At 44.3% G+C, this 15,771-nt stretch overlaps 1 protein-coding gene across 2 annotated transcripts in view; it reads right to left on the reverse strand.

Annotated features, from left to right (window-relative positions):
* LOC126248923 (phosphatidylinositol 5-phosphate 4-kinase type-2 alpha) overlaps positions 1–15,771 on the reverse strand; it is a 113,454-nt gene that overhangs the window by 72,350 nt on the left and 25,333 nt on the right. The gene's annotated exons all lie outside the window — the stretch shown is intronic.

The raw sequence follows: 15,771 nt of genomic DNA on the forward strand, positions 1-15,771 counted from the left end.
ACCAGATACAAACTGTGTTGAGGAAGCTCATGGAGACTTAGCAACAACACTTGAGACTATTCATTAATAGGCAAAGGCATTACAAAGGTACTATGAACACTGCAGATTTTGGACATGCCAGATGCACAAAATAGTTTCCTTCAAACAAAATGGTCGAAAACAAAAACACTCTAAGAAGGACATCCCAAAGTCACATTTGAAAAATTGGAAATATAATCCAAAGTATTGTTATGTGACTGTAGGCAAAACAAATCCAGAATTATAGCAATCAGACACATCAACAGTAAACTGATGAAAGTGAAAATGCATTTAAAAAATCATTCTTTTTTAGAAAACTCATTCTGGCTGTTTTGAAACTCACAAGGTGTTGATGTGACTGATTACCTTTTCATGAATAAACACTGGCTTTTCCCAAAATTATGAGACTGTCTGTACTTTTTTTGAAGCACAAACAACAGATATTATTATAGCGTACAAAAAACATTTTTGCACCTGCTTGCACATTGGCTGGCAATAGTGTAAGACCTGGGTTTTGAATTAGTTCTCTACTCATCCAAGTCCCCAAATTTGGAGCCATCTTATGTTTTGCTGTGCTGTTGCCCAAGTCCAAAATATGAATTCAAGAGATAAGATCTCTGATGAGTCAATATGTTATCTGTAATGTATTACACTTAGGCATACACCAATTTCTCTTCTAAATGTATAAAATAATTGGAATCACATCCCACCAAATGCAGTAAGCTCAATGGAGATTTGGTTACCTAATAAAACTTTACTCGAAATACTGCGTACAGCTACCACAAATTTTCTGAACAATGTTACCTGTACAGTCTGCCATTGGTTGGATTAAAATATTCCACTGCTTCACATTCATAGTGTATACTTCAAACGTGATATAGGTCATAACACAGTTAAAATATAAAATACAAAACAATCATTGGTTGTTTAGTCAAAGGAGTAAACAGAAGATTGGTTGATTGGTTGGTTTGTGGGATTAAAGGGACCAGACTGCGATGGTCATCAGTCCCTTTTTCCAAAAAATTAAAACCGCCCAAAGAGAATAAAAAACGAACAGCAGGAAAGACGTCAGATGACACAGGATGAGAAAGTCTCCGACACAGATCAGACAAAACAAATTAAAACACACATAGTGTGACGGTGGTTGGCCGACCATAGAGAAAAAAAGAGGAAAAGCCAACCACCAAGAACACATTAAAAACTCAGTTTAAAATCAGAGGCTAAAAGCCAGAATCAACACTAAAAAACATAAACACTCAGATTAAACTATAAAAACCCCCTGCCCGAATAAAACACAAAACTAAGTCCACCATGGCAGAGTCATCTAGTAAAAGGACAGGGAGTGTATCAGGCAGCGCAAATGTCTGCCTGAGCACAGTTAAAAGCGGACAAGTTAATAAAATGTGCACCACCGTCAAAACCGCCCCACAGCGACAGAGAGGCGGGTCCTCACGACGCAATAAGTAACTGTGAGACAGTCGGGTGTGGCCAATGCGGAGCCAACAAAGAACAACTGAATCTCTGCGAGTGGCTCGCATGGATGACTGCCACACACGTGTCGTCGCCTTGAGAGAACGGAGTTTGTTTGGCGTGGGCAGATTGCGCCATTCAGTGTCCCAAAGCGAGAGAACTTCGCGGCGGAAGACTGCCCACAAATCAGTCTCCGGGAGACCAATGTCCAGGGTGGGTTCACTGGTGGCCTGTTTGGCCAGGCGGTCAACATGTTCGTTGCCCGGGATACCGACGTGACCGGGGGTCCACACAAAGACCACAGAGCGGCCGCAACGCGCATGAGTATGCAGGCACTCATGGATAGCCATCACCAGACGAGAACGAGGAAAACACTGGTCGAGAGCTCGTAAACCGCTCAGGGAATCGCTACAGATAACGAAGGACTCACCTGAGCAGGAGCGGGTATACTCTAGGGCACGAAAGATGGCGACCAGCTCAGCAGTGTAAACGCTGCAGCCATCCGGCAAGGAACGTTGTTCGGAATGGTCCCCTAGAGTTAGCGCATACCCGACACGACCAGCAACCATCGAACCGTCAGTGTAAACAATTCCAGAGCCCTGATACATGGCCAGGATGGAATAAAAGCGGTGGCGGAAGGCCTCTGGAGGGACTGAGTCCTTCGAGCCCTGTGCCAAGTCGAACCGAAGACAAGGGCGAGGAACACACCACGGGGGTGTACGCAGAGGTGCCCGGAAAGGAGGTGGAACAGGGAAAAACCCAAGCCCGGAGAGAAGCTCCTTGATGCGTACGGCGATCGGACAACCCGACCGGGGCCGACGGTCTGGCAGATGGACGACTGACTGCGGGAACAGGACACGGTAATTTGGATGCCTGGGCAAGCTAAAAACGTGGGCAGCATAAGCAGCCAGTAATTGTTGGCGTCGTAACCGCAGTGGAGGGACACCTGCCTCCACTAGTATGCTGTCCACAGGGCTGGTGCAGAAAGCACCAGTGGCAAGGCGTATCCCGCTATGGAGGATTGGGTCCAGCACCCGCAACGCAGATGGGGAAGCTGAGCCATAAGCCAGGCTCCCATAATCCAGGCGAGACTGGATTAACGCCTGGTAGAGCCGGAACAGGGTAGATCGGTCGGCGCCCCAGCGGGTGTGGCTCAAACATCGCAGAGCATTGAGATGCCGCCAACACGCCTGTTTGAACTGCCGGATATGAGGCAGCCAAGTCAACCGGGCATCGAAAGCCACCCCCAAAAACCTGTGTGATTCCACCACTGAAAGAAGTTCGCCGTTAAGAGAAAGCTGCAGCTCCAGGTGGACAGTATGTCGCCGGCAGAAATGCATAACGCAGGTCTTGGCTGCCGAAAACTGGAACCCATGAGCTACAGCTCAAGACTGCGCCTTGCGGATAGCGCCCTGTAGCTGACGTTCAACAGCTGCAAAGCCAGTAGTGCTGTAGTAAAGGCAGAAGTCATCAGCATACAGGGAAGCAGAGACAGAATTTCCCACGGCCGTAGCGAGCCCGTTAATGGCTATTAAAAACAGGCAGACACTTAAAACAGAACCCTGTGGCACACCGTTCTCCTGGACGTGGGAGGAACTATACGAGGCCGCGACTTGCACGCGGAAGGTACGATAAGACAGAAAATTGTGGATAAAAAATCGGCAGAGGACCCCGAAGACCCCATCCATGAAGCGTAGAAAGGATGTGACGACGCCATGTCGTATCGTACGCCTTCCGCATGTCGAAAAAGACAGCGACCAGGTGCTGACAGCGGGCAAAGGCAGTATGGATGGCCGACTCCAGGCTCACCAGATTGTCGGCGGCGGAGCGGCCTTTACGGAACCCACCCTGAGACGGAGCCAGAAGGCCCCGAGACTCCAGTACCCAATTCAAGCGCCGGCTCACTATCCGTTCAAGCAACTTGCAAAGAACGTTGGTGAGGCTAATGGGATGGTAGCTGTCCACCTCCAGAGGGTTCTTTCCAGGTTTCAAAACGGGGATGACAATGCTTTCCCGCCATTGCGACGGAAACTCCCCCTCGACCCAAAGACGGTTGTAAAGATCGAGGAGGCGCTGCTGGCAGTCCACTGAAAGGTGTTTCAGCATCTGACAGTGGATGCCATCTGGCCCAGGAGCGGTATCAGGGCAAGGGGCTAGGGCACTGCGAAATTCCCACTCACTGAATGGAGCATTGTAAGATTCTGGGTGGTGGGTGCGAAACGAAAGGCTCCGACGTTCCATCCGCTCTTTAATGGAGCGGAAGGCCAGTGGGTAATTGGAAGAAGCGGAACTAAGAGCAAAATGCTCTGCCAAGCTGTTGGCAATTTCGCCGGAGTCTGTACAAACTGCTCCATTCAGTGAGAGCGCAGGGATGCTGACAGGGGTCCGATAGCCATAGAGGCGTCGGATCTTGGCCCAGAGCTGCGATGGAGAGACATGGAGGACAATGGTGGACATATACCGCTCCCAGCACTCCTGCTTGCTTTGGCGGATAAGGCGGCGGGCCCGCGCACGCAGCCGTTTGAAGGTGATGAGGTGTTCAATGCAGGGATGTCACTTGTGATGCTGTAGCGCCCGCCGGCGATCTTTAATAGCTGCAGCGATCTCAGGCGACCACCAAGGCACAGTCCGCCGCCGAGGGGACCCAGAGGAACGGGGAATGGCAGATTCGGCGGCAGTAACGATGCCGGTGGTGATCGATTGAACCACCGCATCAATGTCATCATTAGAGAGAGGCTCAATAGCGGCAGTGGAGGAGAACAAGTCCCAGTCAGCCTTATTCATAGCCCATCTGCTAGGGCGCCAAAAAGAGTGACGCCGTGGTAGTGACAGAAAGATCGGAAAGTGGTCACTACCACACAGGCCATCATGCACACTCCATTGGACAGACGGTAAGAGGCTAGGGCTACAGATTGAAAGGTCAATGGCGGAGTATGTGCCATGCGCCACACTGAAGTGTGTGAAGGCACCATCATTTAAAATCGAGAGATCGAGCTGCGACAATAAATGCTCAACGGTGGCGCCTCGACCTGTTGCCACTGACCCACCCCACAGAGAGTTATGGGCGTTGAAGTCGCCCAATAGCAAGAAAGGTGGCGGCAATTGGGCTATCAGCGCAGCCAGGACATGCTGCGAGACGTCACCATCCGGTGGAAGATAAAGATTGCAGACGGTAACAGCCTGTGGCGTCCACACCCGAACAGCGACAGCCTCTAAAGGTGTTTGGAGAGGGACAGACTCGCTGTGCAGAGTGTGAAGGACATAGAGGCAAACGCCACCAGACACCCTTTCATATGCTGCCCAGTTCTTATAATAACCCCAATAGCCACGGAGGGCGGGGGTTCGCATTGCTGGAAACCAAGTTTCCTGAAGAGCAATGCAGAAGAAAGGGTGAAGGCTGATAAGTTGGCGGAGCTCAGCTAGATGGTGGAAGAAACCGCTGCAGTTCCACTGGAGGATGGTATTCTCCATTGCGGAGAAAGGTGTGACGGGACTGGGAAGGCAGATTACGCCGCTGGGTCACCTGCTGCCTCCGTGCAAGTGCTATCCATTGCGTCTGAGGGATCGGCGAGATCGAGGTCCTCAGCGGACGCAAGGATCTCCACCTCATCCTCAGACGCAGAGCTTTTAGGTAGCGGTGGAGTAGGTGCCACCGCAGGTGTCTTGGACTTACGGGTCGTCAAAGTCGTTTTCTCTCGCTGTTCCTTTGGTTGCCGTTGTTGAGAGGGCTTATTGGAGTCAGTCTCCAGGACCGAAGAGGATCACGAAGCCCGTCGACCAGCGACCTGTGGCTTCTTCAGCCACCGGTTGGTGTCTGCTGCGCCGCTGGTAGGAACCTGGGAAGGGAGTGACCCAAGGGATCCCTTCCGAGCGAGAGAAGTCGAAGAAGACTTACGCTTCTCCGGCTTAGAAGTGGGGACTGGTGTCCAAAGTGGTTTAGTGGGTGCTGTTCCCGAGGTAGATGGTGTGGGAGCAACAGCGAGAGAAGGGGCCCCCATCGTCAAGGGGGCAGGTGAGGTCCTCTGACTCTGAGAGCTGACTGTATATCTTGCAGCTGAAGGAGCTGGAGCAGGAGTGACAGTGGAGGCATAAGATGACATCATGCGCACGGGATGTAGCCGTTCAAATTTCCGCTTAGCCTCAGTGTAAGTCAGTCGGTCCAGGGTCTTATATTCCATGATTTTGCGTTCTTTCTGTAAGATACTGCAGTCCAGCGAGCAAGGGGAATGAGGCTCTCCACAGTTGACACAGACAGGAGGCGGAGCACATGGAGTATCGGGATGAGATGGGCGTCCACAAACTCGACATGTGAGGCTAGAAGTACAGCGAGAGGACATGTGACCGAACTTCCAGCACTTAAAGCACCGCATCGGGGGAGGGATATAGGGTTTGACGTCACACCGGTAGACCATCACCTTGACCTTCTCTGGTAAGGTATCACCTTCGAAGGCCAAGATGAAGGCACCGGTAGCTACCTGATTGTCCCTCGGACCCCGATGAACACGCCGGACGAAATGTACACCTCGGCACTCTAAATTGGCGCGCAGCTCGTCATCAGACTGCAAAAGGAGGTCCCAATGGAAAATAACACCCTGGACCATATTTAAACTCTTATGTGGGGTGATGGTAACGTGAACATCCCCCAACTTGTCACAAGCAAGTAACCTGCGTGACTGGGCAGAGGATGCCGTTTTTATCAAAACTGAACCAGAGCGCATTTTGGACAAGCCCTCCACCTCCCCAAACGTGTCCTCTAAATGCTCTACAAAGAACTGAGGCTTCACGGATAGAAACGTGTCACCATCAGCTCTGGTACAGACGAGATACCTGGGCGAATACACGTCACTGTCATTCATTGCCTTTCATTCCTCCCATGGAGTGGCCAGGGATGGGAACGATTTGGGGTCATAAACGTTAGCTTTAAAATGAGCCCTCGAACGCTTAGAGACTGCTGGTGGCTGTCATCCGCCCTGATGCCACCTACTCCGACCAAGGGCCCTCCCCACGGGCGCCACCCAGCCGCAGCAATAGCCACCTGGCAGGATGGCCATTGCCGGGAGTCCTGATGCCCCAGGGAGATGGGCATCTACTCCTTGGCATACGTGGGGAGTTAACGGCGCAGGCATCAGTAGAGCGATCCCTGTGTTGTCAGGGGGCTACGACCAACAGGGTACATGGCGGCCCCACCACAATGGACTGGCTACCGTGCTGGATCTTAGGTGCAAAAATGTCCAAGGTCGTCGTCGCAGGTAAAAGGAACACTGCAGAGTGCAGCGCGGTAATCGCACCCAGGGACGTATCCTCGCCCAAGAGATGGAAAACGAGCGGGACACCATTGCAACGATGAAAAAGCCGGCTAAAGGTCTCAATGCACGACGGATACAGTGCACCATGTAAGGCGCTCTTCCCCAATTGGCTCGCTCTTCAGAATAATTTAGAAAGATGGAGGTCAAACCCGAGAGGGGACCATCACATAAGACCGAAACATTTGAGACTCCTTTTAGTCGCCTCTTACGACAGGCAGGAATACAGCGGGCCTATTCTAACCCCCGAACCCGCAGGGGGGGTAAACAGAAGACATACAAAGTATAACCCAGTAAGTAATACTTGGGTTACAGTCAAGGTATTCATTAAGTCACACAATGATGATAAGCTGATTATACAATAAAATTTAGCATAAGTTATTTAGAATTAAAAATGGTAGGCATACAATAAATGAGATCATATGACAAAACATTTTCCCACATTACCAGATTTTACAATTACAAGCATAACACCTAGTGTTTCTTGAATAGCAGTGAAGTAGCACACCACTTATGAGTGTAAGAGCATACTGAACTATGTACAACACCTTGTGGACCACTGGTAGGATATAAACCTCAGAGGTACAATACACTCTGCGTATCACTCTAATACATTACAACAATTTTTGTTGACCTCCAAAGATGACATAGTGCAATATATGAAGGTAGGAACAGAAACAAACACTAGTTCAAACACTAGTGTTTCCTTCTTCTGTACATACAGTTTAGAGAGAAGCGATGAAAGAACCTCTGGATAAAAATATACGATGACTCAGTCACTTTAATAATTGTGTATAATATATTTAAAAATCAATATATAATGACGCTAGGCCTATAATGTAATGAAACACACACACACACACACACACACACACACACACACACACACACAAACACCACACATCAGACCGTTGTGTGGTTTTCTTTTTCATTCTCAACACATAGAGTGGCAAACAAAGTGGATATGACTGTACAATACACAGAGTGCCACTCCTGTCAGTTGTTTGCAAAAATGTTCAGTTGTGTTTAGAATGTTTATGAGGGGCCATCAGTGCCTCAGAGAGACTGAACTGGGGGCTTTGCACATACTGCAAGCATGCAGGCCTGCACGAATGCTCTCCGGGAATCTCGAGAAGGAGACTTGACACTCACTCCTGGGATGAGTCACAGTAGTGTTTGGAGAATAATGCAATGTACCTGTATCACCTACACTGGTGGTGTTCCGCTCTTGGAAGCAGGTCCAAGTTATGTATTAGATATCTTATTACCATCACACCCCACTCAGATTTAGGGGTAAGTTGGCCCATTGGATAGCCCATCAAAAACTAAAAACAGATCAAGCATGAAAACAGGAAGAAGGCATACAGAACTGTGGAAAAAAGAAGAAAAACAGAAGCAGTGAATGGTCCAAATTTAATATCTGCAATGATGAGCAACGTTAATGATCGGTGTGCCATGGTTGTGTGATCACAGTATTGGACTGTGAAGCGTGAGATCTGGGTTCAAATCTCACTTGATCCAATCCTCCACCCCCCCCCCCACACACACACACACAAAATTACGAACTTTCCGTCTGGTCATTGATGTGTCTGCTGACTCTGTTCAAATTTGTATGTGTGTCTTGGCATAATGACAGTTTGCAACAGCGACATGTAACAAACAAACCTCCAGAAGTACGTACCTCCTACTTGTTCTACACATGCACTACATGTTATACTCTTGCATTCCATTTTGGAAGTTTAGACTCTTGAATTCCTTCATTGTAACATAATTCACACCTGTTTATTTTTTGTTTTCATGTCTGTGAGAGGTCTATGCATCATCTCGCTTGCTGTCACTATTCATCACTTTTACTTGCAACGGTAATATATTCTCACCACTTGACTGATATTCTGTGATACAGACAGACATTACACCACGACACACACACAAATTTGAATACAGCCAACAGACACGTCAATGACTGGACGGAAAGTTCGTAATTCTATGAAAAAATAAACATATTGGACTGAGTGAGTTTTGAACCTGGATCTTCCGCTTCGCAATCCAACACTGTGATCACACAATTGCTCAATATTGCAGATATTAAATTTGGACCATTAACTGTTCCAGTTCCTCCCCCCCCCCCCCCCCCCCCCCCCCCCCGCCACAGTTCAGTAGACCTTCTTCCTATTTTCATGCTCGATCTGTGTTCAGTTTTTGATGGGCTATCCAATGGACCAACTTACCACTAAATCTGAGGGGGGTACAATGGGGAGCTTTCCCTTGTTAGTGACTTGCACTTTAATCCTAGACTAACATTTTGTCAGTAGATGCAACAAGCTGCAGGCAACCCTATGTTTGATAATTACATTTTATTTACAGATGAAGCAAGGTACTCATGATGGTATGTTTAGTAATCACAATTCTCATTTTTGGAATCATCTAGGCTTCAACCTACATGTTGTGCACTAGTCTCTACATCAGTGATGTTACTCACTGTACGTGTGGTTAGGGGTATTATAATCTGTTCATCGTAAGAATAAACCTGATGTAAACAAACACAAACGTGATGATTGGTCAGCAGTCATAACCCTCATACACTGGTGGTGTTCCGCTCTTGGAAGCAGGTCCAAGTTATGTATTAGATATCTTATTACCATGTCACTGTAAATGAAACTTTAAGACATTCTAATGTATTAACAGCCATCAATGTTTTTATTAATCATACCTTAGCTACATAATTTTTATTTCTAAAATCGTGTACAGTCACAGTCTCAGTAAGCGCTACTTGTGCTCCAGTCGTCTCACTGTTCAAATCGCACGTAACACTGTTAATTGCTAGAAACAAGTTGTTGTTAATGTTTTTCACACGATTACAGAGAAAAAAACCAGCTCTGACTGCTTTCAAGAATATGTAACAAATATAAGGAGGAGTATTTTAATTATCTTCATGGCATAAGTGCAAGCGTGGCAGATTTACAAACGAGTGTGCTGGTGGGTGATGGTTTGAGACCCGTCGTGTTCTATAATTTTTTTTTAATACCTAAATCATTTTAATATGAAATTTATCAAATGTATGGTAATTAACTCCTACTTAACCATTTTTTTTCAAGAAAAATGCAGGTCTTGTAGTTTCTAACTACATATCACACGCAAAATTCTGTTTTTCATTCCAAATACACACTCTTAATTACTGATACTTTATAAAAGATTGTTAAAGATTTTGAAGTTTAGAAAAATTACATAATTGAATTTTTTTGAGAAAAATGAAAAATCAGATACTCTTTGTTAGAATATGCCCACTGGTCTCACACGAGCCACAGTGAAAAGCGTCACAGAAACATGGAAAACAATAATTTTCACAGTGTCGAGTACACTATATAAATGCTGAGTTTTACATTTGTCTCCTTAACACTGCAATCTGAACCCAACAAAATTGATCTGGAGCCAACTTAAAGGATTTGTCATGAGAAATAATAAGACATCTAAGCTGCCAAATATACAGGAACTAATGCACGAAGCTTTGTGAAAATGCAGAACAACACATCATAAAAGAGGAGGAGGAAATGTGGACTCCTTGGTGGTTTGGGATTCTGTTGCTGATTGCCCTGTTACCAACATGGTAGTATTGTAATGTATTCCTCTGAGTCTGATATGCAAGCAGTTCAAAGATTACCAGACGACCGCCTGTAATACCTTCAGTGGCTTCAATATTTAACTAGATCGAAAAATCACAGCAGTGCATTTTTATGCCACATATAGCAGATACAGAAAAATTACCCTTCTTAAAATCAGGAATTTTCATAACTCTTTCTTTTTAATTACAATAACATGTTAGCTAAGATCAAGAGCATGTTATGTTTTCCGTCTGGTCACCAGAGAAGCATATAATCTGAGTTTTACCATGTATTTTTTCCTTCTATTTAAAAATTAAATGACATTCAAAGCTATATGATTCTCTGCTCGTTGCTTTTTACGTATTTACTACAACTGTTCACATCATTGCAGATTAGTTGGGTCACTTGCCTGGCTCGTGGTGTCCAAGTTAAATGCGCAGGTAAAGCTGTTGCCCCATACTATCGCTGAGTCTATGTACGCATAACGCACAGCATAAAACATATCCTCATTATCGTACTTGACGGTATTTGCTACAGCTTGGCTTTCACTCCACGTGATACAAAATCCAATGAGGTTCCAGCAAATGTGGAAGAATACATAGTGTAATGTTTACATGAGGTTTATTCTTATGATGAACGGAGTACAGGCGATTGTCTTATTGATCTGTACATGTTACCAAACAAACCCAATGGACAGAATTACCTTCGGCTTCTGTGGCATCATCTTGCAAGATTGCTTGATGATGTTCCCTTAGAGCAACGGCAGAGGATGTGGCACACACATGATGGAGCACCGGCACATTTTGCTGCTATGACGAGATGACATCTAACACGCCAATATGACAAAAGATGATTTGGGGGAGAAGGACCTGTACCGTGGCTTACACACAAGATCAGCTGAGCTGAACCCCATGATTTCTGCATTTAGGGCCACCTTAAAATTGTAGTGTACATCAATCATTCCAGTCAAAATGGTTGAAGAATTGGAGAAGACTTGTCAATGATTATCAAGAACTTCAAACTGGTCTCGGCATGTTTGAAAGGATTCGAAACTTATTGTAGTGTCTGGTACAACCCTGCATTCTGGTACATGAACGACACTTTGAAAACCTCCCTTAACTATGGGTATAGTCATGTAACTGTTGTCCTGTTCATTCAAAACACTTGCACTTCTATCAAAGTATCTCTAATAATTTTTGACTTTTTGCTTCTAGTATCATGTACTTTCAACTGCATGTGTTCACACCATTATTTATGATACACACCGTGATTGTGTGTGTGTGTGTGTGTGTGTGTGTGTGTGTGTGTGTGTGTGTGTGTCCATAATTTGATGAAAATTTTAGCAACAGATGGTGCTGTAAGCCCCTTAACGTAAAATGGAATCAGCTAGAAGTGAGAGATGAATCGCAATACAAATGCTATGGTTCAAGTTGCTCATAATATATCCATACTGTTCAGTGTGCATGACAAGTTCATCAGTTAACAGTCATGGCACAGTTAGTTAGGTAAGTCCATCTACCAAGACAAGGTCGCACCACATTAAATAGGAAAAATCGATTTTTTAATTTTCCTGATGCCAAAAAACCATGTAAAAGCCAAAATAATATCAGTATTTAACTGTCTTGGCACCAAAAACTGCAATAAAACAAAATGACACTGGTTTCTAGTTGTCATGGCACTGGTGCAAGACATGTTCAATATGCTGTCCATGATTTTCTGCCACAAGCTGAAATCGGGAAACAGCATGTTCCACAACAGAACAGAGTGTCTCTGGGGTCATGTATAGAATGCGATGTGTACCTTCAGTTCAGCTATGTTCGTAACTGGAGAGCTGATCACAACATCTTTCACATAACGCCACATCCAGAAGTCACACGGATCAAGATCAGATGATCTGGACGGCCAGGCTGTAAGGAAATGATGGCTGATAATTCTAGCATTTCCAAAATTCCTCTTCAGTAGCCACTTTCATGGCTGTACAATGTTTGGAAGAGTGCCATTGTACAGAAAACAATCCTACCTACAGAACCAATCTGTTGAATGATTTGAATGTTGTCAGTGTGCAAAAGACTCTCATAGTGTTTACTCATGATGGTATAGGTAACAGGACCCGCAAGACTCATCTCCTAGAAAGGGGCATTATTTGTCCACAGCATGTTCCATGGCCATTCACTGTCCGCTTCATGGACATTCACTGTCCGCTTCCATGTGAGCAAAAAATTCCAGAGCAAATGTTTGTCTTGCTGACAGGTTAGCAAAAAGCAGCTCCTGAACATGAATGATTCTGTATGGATAGCAATACAGGATTTTTCGCACGATTTTATGCGGTGTGCTCCCAGGCATCTCCGACATTCTTGACATTCATCTTGACATTCAGGCAAACCACGTAAACCACACTGCTGCTCAACTTCTCCTGCAACAGTGTGACCACATCTTTAACTGATGTCAGATCAATTCTTTTCTCCTTCTGCAACATTGCACTTCAAAAGAACTTGCCTTTTCGAATTCTGTAATTATTTTCGCCAGACCCTTAGCAGACATCGGACCAAAGCCTTTTCTCATACCCTTGGTTGTCCTGAACTTCTGCACAGCCACTAGCACATAGCCACTGTTCTTGTAAAAGCTTTATCAGCAGTGTGTGAACCTTTATGGAGACAGTCATGTTTGGCGTCTCGTACACACACTATCTATTGGTTAAATTTTCATTGATGTTTCCCCGGGCATGAATATGACGCTGTTCGAACTTGACATCATTTTGAGCAATGGTTCTCTTTATACAGCATTTTGAAACTGGAACTTCACACACACACACACACACACACACACACACACACACACACACACCTTACAAGTCAGGCATATTTTCCCTGGAGCTTTGGCAGATATTTGCAATATCATTTTTGTAATTTGTAGCTCGATTCAGCCCCAAAAATGAATACTAATCATCACATCTTTCATACAATGCTCAGTGTCGAGGGAAAGCATCAGTTTGTTTCCCATTATGAACAAATTTATTTTTAAAGTGGAATTCTATGTGCCCATTCGATAGATCAGTCTCAAATTAGCATAGCACAATACTGTTTTATCAATATTTATTAATAGGGACAATGAAATATGAAGAATAAATAGTACTCCAGCAGCAACTGAGCAGCACTACTGCTTGGCGGTAGCAGTCAGCGTGGGCCAGGGTGGGACGTGACACTTTGCTGGAGTACTGGATATTATTTGTGTTTTACTGTCCCTGTTAATATATATCAATGAAAGAAATATCACACTACACTAATTTAGGATTTCTCTATCAAACAGGTAAAATTCTGCTTTACTTATCATTTTGTTCATAACGGGTGGGTAAAAAAACTGACACTTTCTGTTGACACAGGGTGTCGCATGAAAGACTTTATGAACAATAACTGGCTGGGCTGACTCCAACTACACACCACAAAAACCAAACTGAAAAATCTGCTGAAACACCAGAGAAAATATGTCTGAAGACTTTTATGAGACACATCCACTATAATGGCAGGGGCTAGTTCTCTATCATGAATCACGCACCTGTTAAGTTGTGCAGAATTATGTGAGTGCTTTAAATACTGTATTCTCAAGGTACAAGACTTGCCCCCTGTATTCTCAAGGTACAAGACTTTTCTCTACGTGACATGCCATACAGCTTTCAATGGAGTCCTCCGACTGAGGTGATACATAGCAGAGTTTGAGTACAATTTAAGTACTACTGGGTTCATGTTTTATCTAAATGTTCTTTCAATGCCAAAGCTGTTAAGGATGAAGATAGGACAATGTATGTGGACTTATCTTTCATCTATTTTAGCAAAGTGTGATGAAAAAAAAATAGTCAAGAAAATATTGTCAGATTTAACTATTATTGATTACTATTATATCCAGAAGTCCCATCATTGCTGTTGCTGTGGAGGAAGAAGACATGAAACTGTGCACAGGCTTATCTTGTACTACTGTAATATAATGTGCAAAACAAAATTGTCACAAAAATATTATCACATTTAATATTTTATTTTAACATTTGGTAATTATAATACTGTGTTATTTCTATGTTAAGAGAAATATAGGTGTGACCTCCCTACGAACCCTAACTGCAGGGGGTGGGGAAGCTAATTCTCTCTTCCGTCCCTGCTATTCATACACTGCCCTGCCGCCTTCGTATGTTAACAAATACTTTTGTAACATTTTCTGAGTAACACAGAGTATATATTGTTGCTTCAATTTATTTCTCGCTGCAAGTTGTCCACTCTACGTCCAATACACACTCTTACAGTCCCAAGTGTTACATAGCACCACTGCTGCTCAACACTTGGTCTCATGTTTTTAATTGTAAAGTCTGGTAATATGGTAAGTGTGTAAGTGTTTTAATATTTGAATTTCTCCTTTACCTTATGCCTACTATTTTTAATTCTATTAAATTTATGCTTAATTTTTATTTGATGTTAGGCCAATCCCTTACATTTGTTACCTTTGTCTGAGATGATGAAAGCCTACACTGTAGCTCAAGAACGCCCATTTGATGGGTTATACCATGCCAGTCTTCTTTTTGTTCTTTCAACTAAATATCAACAGTTGTTTTGCATTCCACATTTTCACCATGTTATACTTGAAATGTATTTCATTCACTTGAAAATATCTCCACAGCTGAAATTGTATCGTGCAGAAAATAATAATAATAATAACAACAATAATAATATATACAGAGACACACTCTCTCTCTCTAATCCAACCACCCACACAGCCAGAGAGGGAGACTGTTGTGATGTAGAAAAAATACATTTCTGTTCTGACACCAGAAATACCCAAATCCACCCGGGTATCATATGTTACTGCAACAGCAGAATGGAAACCTGTATGCAACTCTTCCTTTTTTTCTGTATTACTACGATAAGAGATCTGTGAGTTATGAAACAAGTAGTTTCAGTATCTTATGGTAGGTATCATGAGTTAGAGGAGTAGGACCACCCTGAATGCAACAGAATGAAGTAATGGCCAAGGATGGAGTATGTGGTAAGGTCTTCTACACAGGATGACCAACAAGCTGTAGTTTGTTTTTGTGAGTGAAAGCACATAGTCTTAATGGAATTTGGACTGAAATGCTTCGAACGTGGAAGGTGCCTAAGATCATACCAACATCTCCACGTTGTACAAGTCTTTAGGTGTTGTTGGTTGGTTGGTTGGTTTAAAAGAGGGGGGAAGGGACCAAACTACAAGGTCATCATTCCCTCACTCCTAAGAAAAGAATGCCACACGTGTGAGAATAAAATAGACGAGACACATAACACAAAATGGAAAGAAAGGCAAAATCACAAGAATGAAGGAAATGCAACGAACACTAAATGGACCAAAAGAGGACAAGAAAACAA

The sequence above is a fragment of the Schistocerca nitens genome, chromosome 3 (genome assembly GCF_023898315.1).
Source record: "Schistocerca nitens isolate TAMUIC-IGC-003100 chromosome 3, iqSchNite1.1, whole genome shotgun sequence".
NCBI lineage: Eukaryota > Metazoa > Arthropoda > Insecta > Orthoptera > Acrididae > Schistocerca > Schistocerca nitens.